Source organism: Rhincodon typus, chromosome 6 (genome assembly GCF_021869965.1).
Source record: "Rhincodon typus isolate 14 chromosome 6, sRhiTyp1.1, whole genome shotgun sequence".
Classification (NCBI taxonomy): domain Eukaryota; kingdom Metazoa; phylum Chordata; class Chondrichthyes; order Orectolobiformes; family Rhincodontidae; genus Rhincodon; species Rhincodon typus.
The window spans coordinates 46,515,012-46,524,816 of NC_063337.1; the positions used below are offsets into that span (position 1 = coordinate 46,515,012).

Consider the following 9,805-nt stretch of genomic DNA (forward strand, 5'->3'; position numbering starts at 1 on the left):
CTGTGCTGAAAGCAAACCATTTCAGAACAGGACCTGGGGTCATTGAGATTGTCAATGAACATAAGGAAGGTGTTCACATTCTGAAATTGTTAAACTTGATATTGAGTCATGAAGGATGTGATGGGGTGTTGATCTGGAGAAGCACAGCAGGCCACGGGCCTGTGTTACCTCTGACTCCAGCATCTGCAGTTGTTGCTATCTCTGGGGTGTTGATCCTCCAGCTTGCAATGAGACTTGCTGGAGCACTACAATAGACATGGGAATATTAGTGCCACGATCTTTTGAATTTTGGACTCATTTTAAGGTTGGTTTGGTACCATCCATCTGAGTCAGAACCTCTGGGTTTGAGTCCCATTTCAGGACTTGGTGACCCAGAAGGTGCATTGATACAAGGCCATGCAAGTTGACTGTCAATCTGCAATACACCTATGGCAGGTATCAAGGAGTGGGAGGGTAAGCTGGTCAGCTACACTTGACATGAAGTGGCACACATCAAGCCATACCTATAGCCTGTTGCCAGTAACATATTCCCAGAAAAATTAGCCATATAAACAGACTTAAGTATATGCTTTGGCTGCCTTGTGTGCCTTTAGACATAGGAAAGGTGTAAGTCTACAAAGCAACCATTCTCAGCTAAATGAGCTTTCTCCCTCCATTAATTTTAGTGAATTCACATTGTGATTGTTATAAATTTTCTCTACTTAGAAGAAAATTTGTTTGCATAAGGATGGATTTATTTTCTCTAATGTCCCACCTCTTTTTGTAAAGTGGCATATTCTGGGATATAATTACAGTGACAGTAGCAACCATCCATTGGCTTCACCATCATAAATATTCTTAATGAGTCATCCTGACTTATCAGTCCACAGAAGCTAAATATCCAAATCAAAGCCAAGTCCAACCTAATCTAATGTTTAAACATGTTCTGTGTGGCAGACTGGCAAGTTCTAGACTGGGTATTGAGAGATGCACAAGCTTAGTGCAGCTGCCACAATGGGGAGAAAAAGCCGCTCTAAAAGGTCCTCCTGCTCTACAGCGCTGTTTGGAAATTGTATGTAACCTCTTGGTCTGTACATTTGACATGAAATGAATGTTGTAAATAAAAAAATATATAGTCGAGGCACCTCAGAGTGCCACATGCTATATGGGAATAAACTGATCTTGTTTGTATATTTTAGATTGTCGTGTATTATAGTTGTATAAATTTCATAAATAAAGTACTTTTTAACAAAAATACATGTTCTTTCAGCACTGATTCAGAACTATAGTTCAGAAGCAAGAATATTGACTAAATTTTTCTCTCCCTAACCTACAAAGGCCTTTAGGAGATAGTAGGAACTGCCGATACTGGAGAATCTGAGATAACAAGGTGTAGAGCTGGATGAACACAGCAGGCCAGGCAGCATCAGAGAAGCAGGAAAGCTGACGTTTCGGGTCTGGACCCTTCTTCAGAAATGGGGGAGGGGAAGGGGACTCTGAAATGGGGAGGTTGCATTTTAGTTTTTCTCCAGATCATGGTATTCAGTTGTTGAGGGACCTTAATGAGGTGAGGTATGAGGACAAAAAAAGATAAGAAGCTTAACAATGAAAGAATCATTTCTAGCCACTATGTCATCTTCAAATCTTTTCAAAGTCTTTAGCAGAAGCCATTACTTTCCAACTTTTTGCTCAATTCTTCCATAACCTCAAATTCAAAATCCTTGTATCCCCCAAATAATTTCCACATATAACATACCTCTTTAACCACATTAAACAATGAATGACATTCTCCATTGTTGAAACTTTGTTGTCTCATTATTACTCATTGACTTTGATCACCCCACAGCGAACAGTGTACTGTCAGTTTTTCTCAACATTTCTCAATTATCATGCTCCTGCCATGTTTCACTGCCATCCTTTATATATAGTGTCACAACCACGTAATTATAATGTTCGATATTTTATCAAGGCTAACTTGGCATTTGAAATAGACAAAGCATCAAAATATTGCTGCCAGAAGTCACCCGCTGATTTTTATTGATTCGCTTCAGTGAAAGGCTCAAAAAAGGGAATGGTTTAGAACTTAATTACTCTTTTGCCAACTGAATGAGTCAGAGTCAGAGACATACAGCATGGGAACAGACGTTTTGGCCCAACTCATACGTGCTGACCAGGTATTCTAATCTGACCTAGTCCCATTTGCCAGAATTTGGCCCATATTCCTCTAAACCCTTCCTATTCATATATCCATCTAGATGCCTTTTAATTGTTGTAATTGTAGCTTCCTCCACTACTTCCTCTGGCACCTCATTCCATACACACACCACCCTCTGTGAGAAAAAGTTACCCCTCAGGTCCTTTATAATTGTTTCCCCTCTCACCTTAAACCTATGCCCTCTAATTTTGGACTTCCCCACCCTAGGAAAAAGACCTTGGCTATTCATCTTATCCATGCCCCTCAAGATTCTACAAATCTCTACAAGGCCACCCATCAGTCTCCGATGCTCCAGGGAAAAAAGCCCCAGCCTATTCAGACTCTTCCTATAACTCAAACCTTCAAGGCTTGAGAATATAAAATCTCTGAGACAAACCGTGGAATTTTCCAGACAAACCCAAATGTTTTAGAGGGGCTGGTTGGGAAATTAACTGAGCAGGAGGGAAATTTTCTGTTTTCCGACAGTGGGTTAAACTTTGCTAGTTCTCAGAGGGTGTCCAGGCCAGTCAGAAAGGGTCAGGAACCTTTTTTTCATTCATTAGTATGTCATGAATAGTCCAACACTCCAGCCCAGTGAAATTACATGCATGGGCACAATCTTTAAGAACAAAAACTGCAAATACATGTTCACAAACCTGACTATATAAAATTAGGTGTGTACCTGGTGGGGTTGTCTTCTTTCTCCAAGTTTTGGTGAGTACAAACACTTTCACTAACTTGGATCTTGTAGAAACAAGCCATCTTTTACACAAACACTTACAATGTTAGGGTTGAAGCCACTCCATGTTCAGTAGACGATGAGAAATCTCATTCATTTGTAGTCCTCCCCCACTACTGCAATCCACTTGCTTGCAAGGAGCTGGAACTCTCTCTACCCTTTCTTAACCATCTGGCTGATGATGCTGAGAACCTGTTGTTGCTTTTGCTCACATAGAGCATAGTCATCTATAGATGCAGCCCCTGGGTCCTCATGTCTCTGATTCTGTTATTTTCTTTCCTTTTTCCTCAGTCTTAAAGTGAAGACAGTTGCTGGGTTAGCTAAATCAAACATCTGGCATGGATGTAGCCATTTCTCAACACATAGCAATAAGGAAATGGAAGCATCACTGGAGAAGCTGTGACATACCTCTGTAACTTCCTGCAGATAGATAGTTGGTCAGCTGGGGAAGAAGCGTGATGTTAGTGGCAATAAAGATCTGGCACTTAACTTTCCAGCCACTGACCCCTTTGAAGCCCCAACCAGGGACATGCATTGCATCTGCTGATTAGCAGTCCACAGTGCATTCAGGAGTTCAATGATGCCTCTTACAGGAAAGCAATTGTTTGTCCAGTTCACCATGGACCCAGAGAGTCAAGGTGCCTAAGGCAGTTGCTGGGCTCCTTCAGATACAAAGGTCCATTGACTGCTTGTATGCGATGCTAGGAGCTCCATGACACCATCCAGCCAGAATCCTAAACGGGAAGGAAGTTCACTCTCTCATTTGTGATCACATGCAACCATTCTTGACGGAGTGTGACTTTCATCCAGGGAGATGTCACAACACTTAGATTCTGGACAGATTCCAGGTAGCTCGAATGTTTCCTCCTGCATCATCTTCAGGGCTGGCTCATGGATGACAAGGGATACCCCCAGAAGGCATGGTTAATCATCCCAGTGCACAATTCCCATTCTAATATCAAACCATGTTACAATGTTGCCCATTCACCCACTTGGACCATCACTGAACAGGCAATTGGTCAGATGATGCTCAGGAGAAATGCTCCAGCACTCATTGGACAGGATCTCAAAAACAATAGTTGTGCAGGATGATGGGGTGCAAAGTGGGACATGCGCCAATCACCTGTCTTCTCAGATGACAAAGAAGGCGGTCCCTGATAGAGATGCTGAGGGAGCCAATGCTGATCTTGTAGAAGACTTCAGGGCAGTACTGATACAGGCCTGAGAGGATCTGGCAGCAGCTGAATTTAAGCATGAGTGACTTTGCATGAGTATTTGTGGACACTCAGAAGAAAGATGTTAACAATTGTTAACACAGAAGTATTCCTGCGCTCAAGGGAGTATTAATTTTACAACTACTAAACTTAACTGGAACCTGGAGGCAACAGTGAGAAAAAAACAAAGACATTTTAGTGTAGAGGTACTACCTTTACCCAAGGTCTCAATAAAACTTTAGTTCTTCACATGCAAATGGGAAGGTTTGATATTTATGAGCTTCCAAATTTCCCCTTTGGCACAGGCACATTCCCCAGGCTCCTGCAATCCCTTCCTTGACTTCAAACAGCCTTTCTCCCCCCACTCCCTCTATGCATGCTCATACATCTTTTTCTCCAAACAGTGAGAAGTGTTGCGTGATATTAGCATGAGTACACAAGCACAATATCTGTATTGATAGAAACAGATAGTGATGTGAATGCACAAAGTTGTGATTGCACATAATACATGTAAGAAAAATGTGGTATGGGGGAAGTTATGAGTGCAATGGCCCTGAATGAAGGGCCTTTCAGTGTGGTCAAAGAGCTAGAGATGATAAAAATCAATAAAGCTTCATAAAATGTGTATGTCCCCTATTCCTTTGAGGTGTTGATCCTGAAGCCACTTTTTGTGGTGCATCTGAACACTGATATTCTTTAAGAAAGGAAATCTTACATCTGACATGAGACTCCAGGCTGTCAATTTATTCAGCGCTTGGGATTAAGGATGAGCAACAATAAATGACCGGATGTAGTCAGCAGATTTCCTTCCATAAAAGAAATTTGTAAGCCAAATACCTTCTTACAAGATCTGGAAATTTCAGACTCATCAGTACTTTCTTCCCCCTGATTTAATTGATTGAACTTAAAACTCCCCAGAAACCATGGTAGGATTTTGCTCTGGATTGTTATAAATCCAGGTCTCTGTTTTATTAGTCCTGTAACATAATGACTATATTATCATACTTACAGCTAGCATTTCAGCAGCCACACCCAATAATCTTTGGATTGTCCAAAGCCCTAGCACCTTCCTCTTGGTTCCTTTATGGCTTACACTAGCATACTGTCCCCTAATGGACAATTTTTAAAATACACATTCTTAAATCTCTCTAAGCTGTCATCCAACTTTATCTCCTCAGGATCTTCTAGTCGTATATATTACCCATTCCACCACACTTTAATCCTTCACTTCCAAACACATTTCTACCTCAATGCTGGCCTCATGAATCCTCTCTATTCTTACCATTAATAGAACATTTAGCTACCAGACATCTGATCTCTCACAAAGTCTTATGCTGCTGGTTCATAAATTTTGACAGGTTAGAAAATGGGGAGGTTTAAGAAATTATGCCGTGACCCAGATCTGCTCCTACATTCATCATTCATTGCAGCCATTTTCACCCCTCCTACCAACCAGACAAAGCTAAATAAAAGGAAACTGTTGTGCAGAACATTGAAGTGATTGTGTGCCCAGACCAGTTTGAATCTTACAAATCAACATCAGATTGGGATGAATTTATATACAAATTGACTACTGTTTTAATAAATCAAAATGTAAGTCTAAAAGAAACATCTGTACAGGAGACCAACTGCACTTTCTGACAGAAAATTCTGTAATGATTGGAATTCACTGAAATAACACCACCTCACCTATTTAAGATGCAATTCAACCACGAGGAAAATGAAAAGAAACCTTCACATACTGCAACAATCAGAAGGATATAGCATACATTTGAATATGTGTAATACAAAGAGAATATGAATGCAGAAAGTATTTATATTTGTTGCCTTTCAAGTTTCAGCAAGGAATTATGATTATAAGGAAATAGATTAGATGAGTTTAATATTTTTATTAGAAATTAAAAAGGAAAACTATGAAGATAACAGGTTGTGATAGTGAGCCATATAGATCAAGGGAAGAAGATCTAGGCCCGAAACGTCAGCCTTCCTGCTCCTCTGATGCTGCTTGGCCTGCTGTGTTCATCCAGCTCTACACATTGTTATAACAGGTTATGCCCCTGGTTTACGTTGAATAGGTATGCCTTCATGATAGCAGTTACATCTATGGACAGGTGAACTATGGGGGAAAAGACATTCCTCTGAATCATTGGCTAGGAACTCCTGCTAGAAACTGTACAAATTGAAATCTAGTCAAGATAGGATCGTATTATCTTAAACACAAGGAATGGTTGAAACATGCTGCCAGTGCTGTTGATAATTCTTTAATATCCACAGGAGAAAACTAAAGAAAAATATTAAACCAGTGATTTACAAAGACATACTTAGCAGAACTTTAAAAGAGAGAGAAGAATTAACAGGTTAAACAAAAGAGTCATCACATTATAGAATGATGGAAGCATAAACCGGAACAGCATTTATGAATAGATTAGATGGATGATTAAACCCAACTAGGATATAAAAAAAAGTGTGGAAATAGTATGGGCATATGGGATTAGGACATCTGCTCAGCATTGAACAATATGGATCAATTGAACTACTAAGCCTGTTTCAGTGTTTCATCTCTATAATTCAATGCAACATCATTATCAAATCTTTCATCACTTGCTGTCTGAAACCTGCAGAATATGGCAACCACATTATCCACAACATATTAATTGACAACGACTTACTATTCCTCCACATTTTTCTTCACATCTCCAATGCCTTCTATACTGTTGCCCTTCCTATTCAACCCAAGTTCTCAGTTAATTTTTGTAGCTCAGCTCCCTCAGTTTCACCATCTGTTGCACTGTTGAAAATGGCTACAGTCCCATGTTTTCAGTTCGTGCTAACATACTCAAGGTTTTATCCTTAGCAAAATCAGATGCAAGCTGTCCACAAGATACTTCCAAACTATCTTGAACATGTATCCATTTCCTACTTAAATAATGGAAATATATGATAGCCAGTAGGTAGACCAGCCAGCTACAGTAGTGTGAGGTATGCTGGCACCACCGACATAAGACAGCACAAGCCACATCAAACCCAAGAGCTTCTTATTCATCACTGCCAATGGGGAAATATTTAGAAGAAACAAAAGGTTAAAATGGAGATCATACAAGACACAATACCACAAATAGGAATATATCTACATAAATTAAAGTTTCATATCACAAGATAAAAGAGGTAACGGAGACATTAAAATATTGCAAATTAAGACATCATTGAACAGTTAATGTACTTCAATGCAATTAAACTTTTCCCTTTCTCAATCTTCAGCTACCTTTCCACTCAATCTTTGGTTTACCTAGTATAATGAAACCTAACACCCAGAGGATAAGTTAAATAGCCATTCCTTAAACTTTGAAAATTTAACTGTTGAAAAGTTGCAACTTCCACTTAATTTTAGTTTATCCCTATTACACAGTTATATTTCATGCTTTTGGATATCCTGTCAATCTGAAAGACAATATACAAATGCAAATTCTTAATTTTTTCTGCTTTATTAGAGACACATGTTAACTACAGGAAAATAGAATGATATTCTCTCAACTGTGGATTTCACTCCAGACTTTGAATGAAGTCAATATAAACAAGATAAAAACACATAAAGGAACTAGCATTACATTCAGCTGCTGTTAGCTTCTGGAAACAATTTAACAGCACAACTAACATTACAGACAGACTTATTATATGTTGTGACACGCACATTTTGGAATTTGGATTTATTTAATCAAAATATTATCCCATCTAAAAGAAAAACAACCATGTTTGGCAAATTTGCAGCTGGCTCTTTTAGAATCAATTCAGTACAATAGTTCTTTTTACCCAAGTATTAGTTAAGAAAATCCATGAAGAGTTAAGATTCAGCTAAGGGTAAACCTGAGTGGTAATATTTTCATCATGCATTTTGAAGGTATATTGTTAAACAATTGACATATTAAACAAGTATAGTGCTAGTATGTATTATTGTTAATTTTTTGATTTAAAAATGACTTTCGCAACATCACAAAAGCAGCAAGGTAACACAAAAGCATATAGAGCTTTAGAACATTCAAGTGCTAGGATTTTAGAATAACAATTTTATCTTCTTTATAAGTTTGCTGCTGGTCTAGTAGGTTTCTTGAAAATGCAGCACACAGTATTCATTCTCGAGGATCATATTCTTTGTGACCTAAATATAAGATAACTGCACAATTCTATTGCAGACAGAAGGAAAGAAAACAGATCACTGGTAAACTTAAATTACTAAAATCATCTTTGTTCTTTAATCCAAACAAGTTACCTTGACCAAATAAATATTCTTTCTTCTCCCTTCCAAGTGTGTCGGGGAGAAAATCAGATTATTCAGTCCACAGCAAAATAAAATATTCCTTATTTTCTAAAGCAGTATCCAAAACAGCTTAGCCTAGACTAGCTTTGCAAGCAGATGCTGAAGTGAGCACTATCCAGACACAGAACAAAGATTTAACAGCTGAATGAGTTAGACTAAAGATGAGTCACATAGAATGGAACTTTTGTTAGTCATTCTAGTGTTGACAACAAGTATTTTAAAAGTTTGACAGAATTGAGAATGTTTTTAATTTAAAGAGAGTACTTTGCAGGCTCCTACAGATTGCAAACAGATGTCTGTGTGATGTGTGCGATAAAGAATTTAATAGCTCAACAGATGGTTTCCATTAAGCAAAATTATCGACGGATTTGCAATTTGAAATGTATTTTCACTAAACGTTTGAATTTCAGAAAAGCATTCCATTTTTTTTTGTCTTACCAGTTTTGCTGAACTGTGGTCTTTCATTAACATTCAACTAAAGACACAGTTGCCTAAAATTGTTGATGCTTACATCAAGTTAAACACATGGGAGGAATATTTGTTCAAGAAACCACTGGAAGCAGGCAATGAACACATTTTCTCCTTTAACAGTCTGCACCTTTTAATTCGACTTAGCTAATAATTCAATTTTAACACCATTTCCATTTAGCCACAAAATGACTTTGCATCATCACACACATTAGCTCAAGTCAGGAGGCTATTTTATCACGTGATATCAGTTTGAACAGAGAAGACTCCAGCTTCTCTGGAAATGGAACATACAAAATCTAATGGTTAATCAACCCTATAGATCAGAAGGTAACATGTTCATTATTGTCACTGGGGTAACAACTTAACTTTAACAGTTTTTGTTGGGTTAATTCGGGTATCTTGCATATTTAATATGCAAGTTGCAAAGGTGGATATCAATTTCATAGGCTTTGGATTTTACTACTAATTAATACAGAATCTGGTTGCAGAGTACAGCTACATTCAAAGCTATGCTTTAACCATGTAGGAAGAGAAAAGCACTATAAATTATGTTTTTCAATTGTGGTAATGTGTATTTCTAAAACATTTTAAGTGCAAACAGACTGTTACTATATATATATTTTAAAGTGGGGCATGACTACCATTAAAAAAAAACATTTTCATCTAACATGTTCACTTTAGATTGAGAGATACTGGAAAAAGAATGAATAGAGTAATTCACAAAACATGTTATGCAAAGATAATGCAACAACATACCTTATTGACTTAAACACAAGCAAAGTATTGTGGAGATGGGAAATCTGATTAAAACTGTGAACTTGGAAGTGTGCAGCAAGGATTACAGCATCTTTGGAAAATGAAACAGAATTAATATTTCAGGCCAATAACCTTGCATC

The 9,805-nt window shown here is 38.0% G+C and overlaps 1 protein-coding gene across 2 annotated transcripts in view; it reads right to left on the reverse strand.

Moving 5' to 3' along the window:
* The window catches only part of ecrg4a (ECRG4 augurin precursor a), a 32,631-nt gene extending 24,055 nt beyond the window's left edge, over positions 1-8,576 (reverse strand). Inside the window, exon 1 of one of the 2 annotated variants that reach the window (XM_048598198.1) lies at positions 8,391-8,576. The gene's annotated coding sequence lies outside the window, so the exon portion shown is untranslated. The remainder of the gene's footprint in view (positions 1-8,390) is intronic. The other variant, XM_048598197.1, reaches the window with a different exon arrangement.
* Between the last annotated feature and the right edge of the window lie 1,229 nt (positions 8,577-9,805).